Here is an 11,389-nt window from a genome sequence, read left to right as displayed (position 1 = left end):
ATATCACTGCATATTGAGAGCGATTTATTTTTCATTTTTCCGTCGACGTAGCCATATAATCTTGTCACCGGGCACCAATAGCCTCCTCCCTCTGTAGCCACTAACATGCTACGGTCGCCATTGACCATGGCATCTAAGGGGTTAAACGTTATCTCCGATCCTGGCCGTTGCAGCTGTATATTACAGAGCAGCTCCTGCGCCATCTACTGTGCGCAGATTTTGACCTGCCTGCACTTGACGTGGTTTTTGAAGGTCGCAGGCAAAAAACGCCACGAAAAACGCTTTCTCTGCCTCTCATTGATTTCAATGGGATGGAAGGTCAGAGATGGAACCGCAGCAAGAAAGAACACTCCGTTCTTTTATTCCGCGAGGCAGTTTCGGATGTTTTTTGCCACGATTACAGGAAAAACTGTTACAAAAAATGACTCATGCTGACCTACCCTCTTAGGGTATGTGCACACCACCTTTTTTGTCAAGCAGAAAAAAAGTGCCTCACAAATTTCCTTTTGGATTTTTGAGGCAGATTCTGAAATGGCTGTTTAGTTTTACGCGTTGGCAACACTCTGGCTGGGGATTCCGGTCCTCGAGGGAGCCCCAATGGAGGAGAAGGGGAGGTGTCTGGCGCTATCTACAGGGGCGGGTGCCTGGCGCCATCTAAAGGGGCGGGTGTCTGGCGCCATCTACAGGGGTGGGTGTCTGGCGCTATCTACAGGGGAGGGTGTCTGGCGCTATCTACAGGGGAGGGTGTCTGGCGATATCTACAGGGGAGGGTGTCTGGCGATATCTACAGGGGAGGGTGTCTGGCGCTATCTACAGGGGTGTGTCTGGCGCTATCTACAGGGGGGGGGTGTCTGCCGATATCTACAGGGGAGGGTGTCTGGCGCTATCTACAGGGGAGGGTGTCTGGCGCTATCTACAAGGGAGGGTGTCTGGCGGCGATATCTACAGGGGGGGGGTGTCTGCCGATATCTACAGGGGAGGGTGTCTGGCGCTATCTACAGGGGAGGGTGTCTGGCGCTATCTACAGGGGAGGGTGTCTGGCGCTATCTACAGGGGAGGGTGTCTGGCGCTATCTACAGGGGAGGGTGTCTGGCGATATCTACAGGGGAGGGTGTCTGGCGATATCTACAGGGGAGGGTGTCTGGCGCTATCTACAGGGGAGGGTGTCTGGTGATATCTACAGGGGGGGTGTCTGGCGCTATCTACAGGGGAGGATGTCTGGCGGCGCTATCTACAGGTGAGGGTGTCTGGCGCTTTCTACAGGGGAGGGTGTCTGGCGGCGCTATCTACAGGTGAGGGTGTCTGGCGGCGCTATCTACAGGGGAGGGTGTCTGGCGGCGCTATCTACATGGGAGGGTGTCTGGCGGCGCTATCTACAGGGGAGGATGTCTGGCGATATCTACAGGGGAGTGTGTCTGGCGATTTCTACAGGGGAGGGTGTCTGGCGCTTTCTACAGGGGAGGGTGTCTGGCGCTATCTACAGGGGGGGGTGTCTGCCGATATCTACAGGGGAGGGTGTCTGGCGCTATCTACAGGGGAGGGTGTCTGGCGCTATCTACAGGGGAGGGTGTCTGGCGCTATCTACAGGGGAGGGTGTCTGGCGCTATCTACAGGGGAGGGTGTCTGGCGATATCTACAGGGGAGGGTGTCTGGCGATATCTACAGGGGAGGGTGTCTGGCGCTATCTACAGGGGAGGGTGTCTGGTGATATCTACAGGGGGGGTGTCTGGCGCTATCTACAGGGGAGGATGTCTGGCGGTGCTATCTACAGGGGAGGGTGTCTGGCGGTGCTATCTACAGGAGAGGGTGTCTGGCGGTGCTATCTACAGGGGAGGGTGTCTGGCGGTGCTATCTACAGGGGAGGGTGTCTGGCGATATCTACAGGGGAGGGTGTCTGGCGCTATCTACAGGTGAGGGTGTCTGGCGCTTTCTACAGGGGAGGGTGTCTGGCGGCGCTATCTACAGGTGAGGGTGTCTGGCGGCGCTATCTACAGGGGAGGGTGTCTGGCGGCGCTATCTACATGGGAGGGTGTCTGGCGGCGCTATCTACAGGGGAGGATGTCTGGCGATATCTACAGGGGAGTGTGTCTGGCGATTTCTACAGGGGAGGGTGTCTGGCGCTTTCTACAGGGGAGGGTGTCTGGCGCTATCTACAGGGGAGGGTGTCTGGCGCTATCTACAAGGGAGGGTGTCTGGCGGCGCTATCTACAGGGGAGGGTGTCTGGTGGCGCTATCTACAGGGGAGGGTGTCTGACGGCGCTATCTACAGGGGAGGGTGTCTGGCGCTATCTACAGGGGAGGGTGTCTGGCGCTATCTACAGGTGAGGGTGTCTGGCGCTTTCTACAGGGGAGGGTGTCTGGCGGCGCTATCTACAGGTGAGGGTGTCTGGCGGCGCTATCTACAGGGGAGGGTGTCTGGCGGCGCTATCTACATGGGAGGGTGTCTGGCGGCGCTATCTACAGGGGAGGATGTCTGGCGATATCTACAGGGGAGTGTGTCTGGCGATTTCTACAGGGGAGGGTGTCTGGCGCTTTCTACAGGGGAGGGTGTCTGGCGCTATCTACAGGGGGGGGTGTCTGCCGATATCTACAGGGGAGGGTGTCTGGCGCTATCTACAGGGGAGGGTGTCTGGCGCTATCTACAGGGGAGGGTGCCTGGCGCTATCTACAGGGGAGGGTGTCTGGCGCTATCTACAGGGGAGGGTGTCTGGCGATATCTACAGGGGAGGGTGTCTGGCGATATCTACAGGGGAGGGTGTCTGGCGATATCTACAGGGGAGGGTGTCTGGCGCTATCTACAGGGGAGGGTGTCTGGTGATATCTACAGGGGGGGTGTCTGGCGCTATCTACAGGGGAGGATGTCTGGCGGTGCTATCTACAGGGGAGGGTGTCTGGCGGTGCTATCTACAGGAGAGGGTGTCTGGCGGTGCTATCTACAGGGGAGGGTGTCTGGCGGTGCTATCTACAGGGGAGGGTGTCTGGCGATATCTACAGGGGAGGGTGTCTGGCGCTATCTACAGGTGAGGGTGTCTGGCGCTTTCTACAGGGGAGGGTGTCTGGCGGCGCTATCTACAGGTGAGGGTGTCTGGCGGCGCTATCTACAGGGGAGGGTGTCTGGCGGCGCTATCTACATGGGAGGGTGTCTGGCGGCGCTATCTACAGGGGAGGATGTCTGGCGATATCTACAGGGGAGTGTGTCTGGCGATTTCTACAGGGGAGGGTGTCTGGCGCTTTCTACAGGGGAGGGTGTCTGGCGCTATCTACAGGGGAGGGTGTCTGGCGCTATCTACAAGGGAGGGTGTCTGGCGGCGCTATCTACAGGGGAGGGTGTCTGGTGGCGCTATCTACAGGGGAGGGTGTCTGACGGCGCTATCTACAGGGGAGGGTGTCTGGCGCTATCTACAGGGGAGGGTGTCTGGCGCTATCTACAGGTGAGGGTGTCTGGCGCTTTCTACAGGGGAGGGTGTCTGGCGGCGCTATCTACAGGTGAGGGTGTCTGGCGGCGCTATCTACAGGGGAGGGTGTCTGGCGGCGCTATCTACATGGGAGGGTGTCTGGCGGCGCTATCTACAGGGGAGGGTGTCTGGCGATATCTACAGGGGAGTGTGTCTGGCGATTTCTACAGGGGAGGGTGTCTGGCGCTTTCTACAGGGGAGGGTGTCTGGCGCTATCTACAGGGGAGGGTGTCTGGCGCTATCTACAAGGGAGGGTGTCTGGCGGCGCTATCTACAGGGGAGGGTGTCTGGTGGCGCTATCTACAGGGGAGGGTGTCTGACGGCGCTATCTACAGGGGAGGGTGTCTGGCGCTATCTACAGGGGAGGGTGTCTGGCGCTATCTACAGGGGAGGGTGTCTGGCGCTATCTACAGGGGAGGGTGTCTGGCGATATCTACAGGGGAGGGTGTCAGGCGATATCTACAGGTGAGGGTGTCTGGCGATATCTACAGGGAAGGGTGTATGACGGCGCTATATACGGGGGCTGTCGTGTGGCGCTATCTTCAAGGGACTGTGTCACTATCTACAGTGGGCACTGTGGCACTATGTGGGCACTGGCACTATGTTGGCACTGGCATTATCTATGTGGACACTATCTACAGGGACCTTGTAGCTCTATATACATGGACACTGTCATGTTTTCAGGGGATTTGGACAAAAAAAAAACCCTGACAAATTAAATCCATCAGTTTTTTTAACGGCCATGAAAATCGGACAGACGGACTGGAAATGGATGAAAATATGGAGACACTGATGCAAAATGGCCATGAAATACTAACAGGTGATCACTTTTTAACGGTCGTGTGAATGTGGCCTCGAGCACCTCAGTTATTTTCTTAATCAGGCCTGATTCACACGAACGTTGTATACATCCGCGTGCTGTGCGTGAAAACAACGGACAGCACCCGGACCCATGCAACTCAATGGGGCTATTCGGACATGCGTTGTTTTTCACGCAGCGGGTTTCTGTTGCGTAAAACTCACTGCGTGTCCTATTCTGGTAAGTTTTTGCGGTTTTTTAAGTTAATGGATGCGTGAAAATCACGGACAGCACACGGACGTCACCTGTGCACTGTCCATGATTCACGCACCAGTTGCTAAAGAAATGCAGAGGAAAAAATAAATAAAAAAATGTGCACCAACATCGACATTAAAAACTGATGGCACACGGAACTGTAAGGCCCTGTTCACACTGAGTTTTTTTGACGAGTTTTTTGACGCGGAAACCGTGCCGCAAAACTCCTCAAAAACCGCCCGAAAATGCCTCCCATTGATTTCAATGGAAGTTGGACGAGTTTTTTTACCGCGAGTAAAAAAAACGCGTTGCGGTAAAAAGAAGCGACATAACCCATCTTGAGGCGGTTTCCGCCTCCAAAACCCCATTTCAATGAGTCAGAAAGAGGAAAAAAACGCCTCGACGAGTGTTTTGACGAGTTTTTGTCAAACCACTGTGCAAAAACCGTCTGGAGCAGTTTTTGCAGGAGGAATTTTCCTCCTGCAAAAAACTCTGTGTGAACATAGCCTAATGCAGGAAAAATGATGCGTTTTTTGCGGATGCAAAACGGACACGTTCGTGTGAATCTAGCCTTAATGTGCTATCAGTTTTTTTAATAGATAACACAATGACCCATTCATTTCTATGGGGCCGCGCACACTTACGTTTTTCTTGCAGAACCGTGTGGCCGTTCTTTTCATTGGTCCATCAAAACTACGGACCGCACACGGAAGCCATCTGTGTGCAGTCCGTGTTTTGCGGATCTGTGATTTGCGGATGTATAAATGGCCACGGATGTTTGCTTGAGGCCTAAGCCCTGAGGGTATGTTCACACGCAGTGTTTTCAGACGTAATTCGGGCGTTTTACGCATCAAATTACGCATGAAAAAACGCACCTAATACGCCTACAAACATCTGCTCATTGCTTTCAATGGGAATTACGATGTTCTGTTCCCACGAGCCTTTATTTTACGCGTCTTTAAAAAACAGATTAAAAAACGGGCGTAAAAAACGATGCGAAAAATGCGAGTTGTTAAAAAAACGTCTGAAAATACGGAGCTGTTTTTAAGGGAAAACAGCTCCTGATTTTCAGCTGTTCTTTTTAGCAACTCGCGTTTTTTGCGGCGTTTACATACAGCTGTTTTTGGAGCTGTTTTTCTATAGAGTCAATGAAAAACGGCTCCAAAAACGCCTCAAGAAGTGACATGCACTTCTTTTTCGCAGGCTTTTTTTAATGCGGCCGTTTTTCAAAACAGCCACGTAAAAAACGCCCCGTTGGAACAGAGCGCCATATTTCCCATTGAAATCAATGGCCAGATGTTTGGAGGCGTTTTGCTTCCGATTTTTCAGCCATTTTTTAGGCCGTTTACGGCCCGAAAAACGTCCCGAAAATAGCTCGTGTGAACATACCCTGCAGGTGAATCTCATTTTCATGACCCTTTTTGGAATGATGCAACTATGACCTGCACACACAATGCCAGTAGGTGGCGCCGCTGTCTTTACAATTACTTGATTTGATTGAATTACAGGCAGTGAAAATTTTTGGGTTACTACAATGAAGTAATGTAAGGCAATCTATTATTTTAACCCCTTCATGACCCAAAATATTTTTTTTAAACATTTTGTTCCTTCTCATGTTCTGATCATTGTAATTTGTTTTCTTTTTTTTACTACAACATTGCTCTATGAGGCTTTGTTTTTTTTTTTGTTTTTTGCATGATAGGCTGTACTTTACCATTTTTGTCTACACACATTTTAGCATTTTATTTTTCTGAATTATTTTTCTAAATTTATAAAGAAAAATGAGTTTAGACAAAAAACTACTTTGCCTTAGTATTTATTTTTTTACGCTGTTCACTAAGGGGGAGTTCACACAGAGTTTTTTAAAGAGTTTTTTGACGCGGAAACCGCGTTGGAAAACGCGCCAAAAAACGGCCGAAAATGCCTCCCATTGATTTCAATGGGAGGCAGAGGCGTTTTTTTCCCCGCGAGCGGAAAAACCGGCTCGCGGGAAAAAGAAGCTACAGGCCCTATCTTCGGGCGTCTACGCCTCTAACCTCCCATTGACATCAATGGGAGGCAGAGAAAGCGTATTTCGCAGCGTTTTATGCCCACGACGCTCAATGGCTGTGGGCGAAATACACCGTGAAAATCAGCAGATTTTGAGGCAGATTTTCCTCCTGCAAAAAACTCTGTGTGAACCCGGCCTAATCTTTCACACAGAAAATTTCTGCACCAAAAAAAAACCGCTTTCATTTTGAAATGTAACATGCGTTTCTTATGGCGTTTTTGGTGGCGTTTTTCATTTATTGTCATTTTGTACATGCTTTTTTAAAGTGTTTTTGAAGTCCTATAGAGAAGCCTATGGGAAAACACCTGGAAAAAAAATCACCATTCCCATAGCGAGCTGCGGAAAAACACGCAACGAAAAACGCACAAAAACGCAGCAAGACGCTGTGTGTGAATCCAGCCTAAAAAATGTAATTAGACCTGTGGGGGAAATGTGCATGCCCCTGGCTTTAAATGGGTTTACATCTCCAGGTAGCTGCATATTCCGGAGCTCATAGCGTTATCTTCGACTGAATTCGCTCCCATAAACAAGTCAGGTTTAGGGTCAGTTCACACGTATCTGCGTACTGCGGAATTTCCGCTACGGATTATGTTGCAGAAAATCTGTAGTATAACACAGTAGCAGCAGAGTGGATTCGATTTGAAAAAATCTCACCCACACGCTGCGTAAATGATAAGCGGGAAAAATCGCTCAAATTGACCTGCGGTGCGTTTTTTTAATCCGCAGCCTGTGAATTGTATTTGCATAATCGCTGCTTTTTTTGTTGCAGGTTTTCCCCATTGAATTCAACTGGGAGGTAAAATACGCAACATATAGCAGATGTTGCGATTTTTTGCGGTGGAAAGGCTACGTTTCCGCAGGAAAAATCGCAACTCAGAAAAAAAAATCCTATACTTACCCAGAATTCTGTGTTTCTATGTCCAGGCTGGCCTCCTGGGATGACGTTTCATCATGAAATGTCATCCCAGGAGGTGAAGCTGGAGGGACGCATCCCGGCCGAAGAAACTGCGCCACAATTTGGTGCGGTTTTTCAGCCGGAATTCTCTGCGGCGACCAGGACGGATAAACTGTGTGCTTTTACAGTGTATCCGCCCTGTGTGAACATTGCCTTAGAACAGGGGTCTCAAGCATGCGGCCCCTGGGGCTGTCATCTGCGGCCTGCGGGACACGGAGCCGCTAGTATCGGCTCTGCTCCGAGACTCTGGAATTCCCTGACATCGCTGTCCACATATGAACAGCGATGTCTGGGGCTTCCCCAGAGCCGGAGTCCCGGGCAGAGCGCTAGTACAGGCTCTTCTCAAGGACTCTGCGGAATTCCGTGACATCGCTGCCCATATATGGACAGTTTGTCAGGGTCTTCCCCAGAGCGGAGTCCCGGGCAGAGCGCTAGCATCTGCTCTGCTCCGGGACTCTGGAATTCCCTGACATCGCTGTCTACATATGAACAGCGATGTCTGGGGCTTCCCCAGAGCGGAGTCCCGGGCAGAGTGCTAGTCTCGGCTCTGCTCCGGGACTCTGTTGAATTCCCTGACATCGCTGCCCATATATGGACAGTGTGTCAGGGTCTTCCCTAGAGCGGAGTCCCGGGCAGAGCGCTAGTATAGGCTCTGCTCTGGGGAAGCCTCTGACATCACTGTCCATACATCGGCAATGATGTCAGGGGCTTCCCCAGAGCAGGAGTCCCAGTGATGTCAGGAGCACAGCTGGAGCCCCAGGAAGAGCCTACTAGCGCTCTGCCCGGGACTCCAGCTCTGGGGTTGCCCCTGACATCTCTGTCCATATATGGACAGTGATGTCAGGAGCAGAGCTGGAATCCCAGGCTGCACTCACAACTCTACTATTATATCATGTACTTTACTCCAGTCACATCCAGAGCTGCACTCACAACTCTACTTTAACATCATGTACTATACTCCAGAGACATCCACAGCTACACTCACAACTCTACTGCAAGATCAGTAGATGCAGATGCAAACATCTTGTCTTATACTCCAAATAAATCTAGAGCTCCAGTCACAACTCTACTATTATATAATGTGCTATACTCCAGTCACATCCAGAGCTGCAGTCACAACTCTACTGTAACATCATGTCTTATACTCCAGCCACATCCAGAGCTGCAGTCATAACTCTACTGTAACATCATGTCCTATACTCCAGTCACATCAAGTGCTGCAGTCACAACTGTACTGTAACATCAGGTCCCATACTCCAAACAAATCCAGAGCTGCAGTCACAAATCTACTGTAGTTCGAGTGCTAGAAGCTGCTCTGCTCCGGGACTCCAGCTCTGGGCAAGACCCTGACAACACTGTGGCAGCATCTATAGAGGGCACTGCGGCAGCATCTACAGAGGGCACTGCGGCAGCATCTACAGAGGGCACTGCGGCAGCATCTACAGAGGGCACTGCGGCAGCATCTACAGAGGGCACTGCGGCAACATCCACCGAGGGCACTGCGGCAGCATCCACCAAGGGCACTGCGGCAGCATCCAACGAGGGCACTGCGGCAGCATCTACAGAGGGCACTGTGGCACTATCTAAAAAGGGGCTGCCCAATCTTGACATGTATGTCTGCCAAACGCTGCTAACTGAGCCGTCGGACTGCATTTAGCGACACTTAAAGAGGCTCTGTCACCAGATTATAAGCGCCCTATCTCCTCCATAGTCTGATTTGCGCTGTAATGTAGATAACAGCAGTGGTTTTTATTTTGAAATACGATCATTTTTGAGCAAGTTATGAGCTAGTTTAGATTTATGCTAATGAGTTTCTAAAAGACCAACTGGGTGTGTTTTTACTTTTGACCAAGTGGGTGTTGTGAAGAAGTGTGTGAGGCTGACCAATCAGTGACCAATCAGCCTCATACACTTCTCATTGTTCCAGCCCAGCTTCTTTCACTGCACAATCACACTGTGCTGTGGATCATGCTGGGCTGGAACAATGAGAAGTGTATGAGGCTGATTGGTCACTGATTGGTCAGCCTCACACACTTCTTCACAACACCCACTTGGTCAAAAGTAAAAACACACCCAGTTGGTCTTTTAGAAACTCATTAGCATAAATCTAAACTAGCTCATAACTTGCTCAAAAATGATCGTATTTCAAAATAAAAACCACTGCTGTTCTCTACATTCCAGCGCCGATCAGACTATGTAGGAGATAGGGCGCTTATAATCTGGTGACAGAGCCTCTTTAAACTGGAAAGCTGGATTGTTGAAATAAGCACGTGGAGAATTCTCTCAAATTTTAAACCTAGCGGTATTATTAGATTAATATAGTGTTATAGTAGTTCAAATAACTAATTGATTAATAATCATTTTGTATTGTATCAAATTTGAAAGTAATGCGGCCCGTCAACTTCCCATTTTTTTCTATATGCGGCCCACTTACCCGGCCGAGTTTGAGACCCCTGCCTTAAAACGATCGAGCTGATGGGGCAGGTGGGGTCCATTGATGTTTTTCAGTTCACGCTATATTTCCTGTGTGCCAGTTCTGGCTTATGAACAGGGGTTGACTTGTTGACAAGACCCATTCCGAAGGAAACCGTTTACCGACCCTAATTCCAAAAAGTTGTTGAGGAGAGGGCGAAGCATGAGGGTATTTTCACACTGCTTATTTTCGTCCGTCTTTCAGGACGTAAACGGCCGAAAAATCGGTAGCAGAACGCCTCCAAATATCTGCCCATTGATTTCAATGGGAAAAACGGCGTTCTGTTCCGAAGGGGAGTTTTTTTTACGTGGCCATTTTGAAAAACGCCCGCGTAAAAAAACACCCGCGAAAAAGAAGCGCATGTCACTTCTTGAGCCGTTTTTGGAGCCGTTTTTCGTTGACTCCATAGAAAAACAGCTAAAAAAACAGCCATAAAAAAGAGCAGCGAAAAACGCTAGTTTGATTAAAAAACGGCTGAAATTCAGGAGCTGTTTTCGCTTGAAGCTGCGTATTTTCAGACGTTTTTTATTAAGCGTGTGAACATACCCTTACAGTTCTATGTTCTGCCCAAGATCTCCCCCATGCAGAGCGTCTATGTGCGTTTGCCATACCAGGAAGCACCGTGTGGAAAAAATCTGCGGCAAGGACACCTGTAAATACGCGTGCAGTTAATGTTTAAGAACTTTTTTTTATTACATTGATGTTTTTAGGTTTCTGCAAAAAATGCATTTTTGCAGTGTCGCAGTGGTGCCACTCTCTGGGGTACCATAACCCCCCAATGTGAATATACCTTTACCGTCATCTCATCAAGGACACCCACTTAGGAGAGTGGTGAAGGTCCTCTAAAAGGGGTTGTCCAGGATTAGTAAAACATTGCAGCGCCACACATGTCCACAGGTTGTGTGTGGCATTGTAGCACAGACCCATTCACTTTGATGGAGCCAAGCTGTAATACCAGACACAACCCATGGACAGGTGTGGCGCTGTTTCTGTAAGAAAGCAGTCATTTTTTGTAATCCGGACTAGTCCTTTAAGAATCACCAATCCTGAAGAAAAACTCAATATTAAATAACTTTATACAACTGTAGGAAGAGTAGATCTCAGCTGTTAGGTCACATGTCTGACAGCAGGGGGAGCTACTTTCCAAGACGTATGTACAGGAATGAAGGAAATAATATGAAATAAATGAATGCAAAGTATTTGAATAATTACTCAACCTTTTATGTAGTTAAAATCATCCGCTGTGGACAATCCTTTTTTGTCAGAAGGCTTTCCCAATGAGATCTCAGGTTATCCTGCTGCTAGTACCCCCAGAGATCATCTGTAATCTGTGGGTGAACCTAGCAGAAAGTGTTCAATTTCCCTGCAGTGCCACCGCAGGAGAAATAAAATATTACAACGT

This window comes from Rhinoderma darwinii, chromosome 4 (genome assembly GCF_050947455.1).
Source record: "Rhinoderma darwinii isolate aRhiDar2 chromosome 4, aRhiDar2.hap1, whole genome shotgun sequence".
Lineage (NCBI taxonomy): Eukaryota > Metazoa > Chordata > Amphibia > Anura > Rhinodermatidae > Rhinoderma > Rhinoderma darwinii.
The sequence above is the reverse complement of the archived record's forward strand: the minus strand, read 5'-3'. Positions refer to the sequence as shown.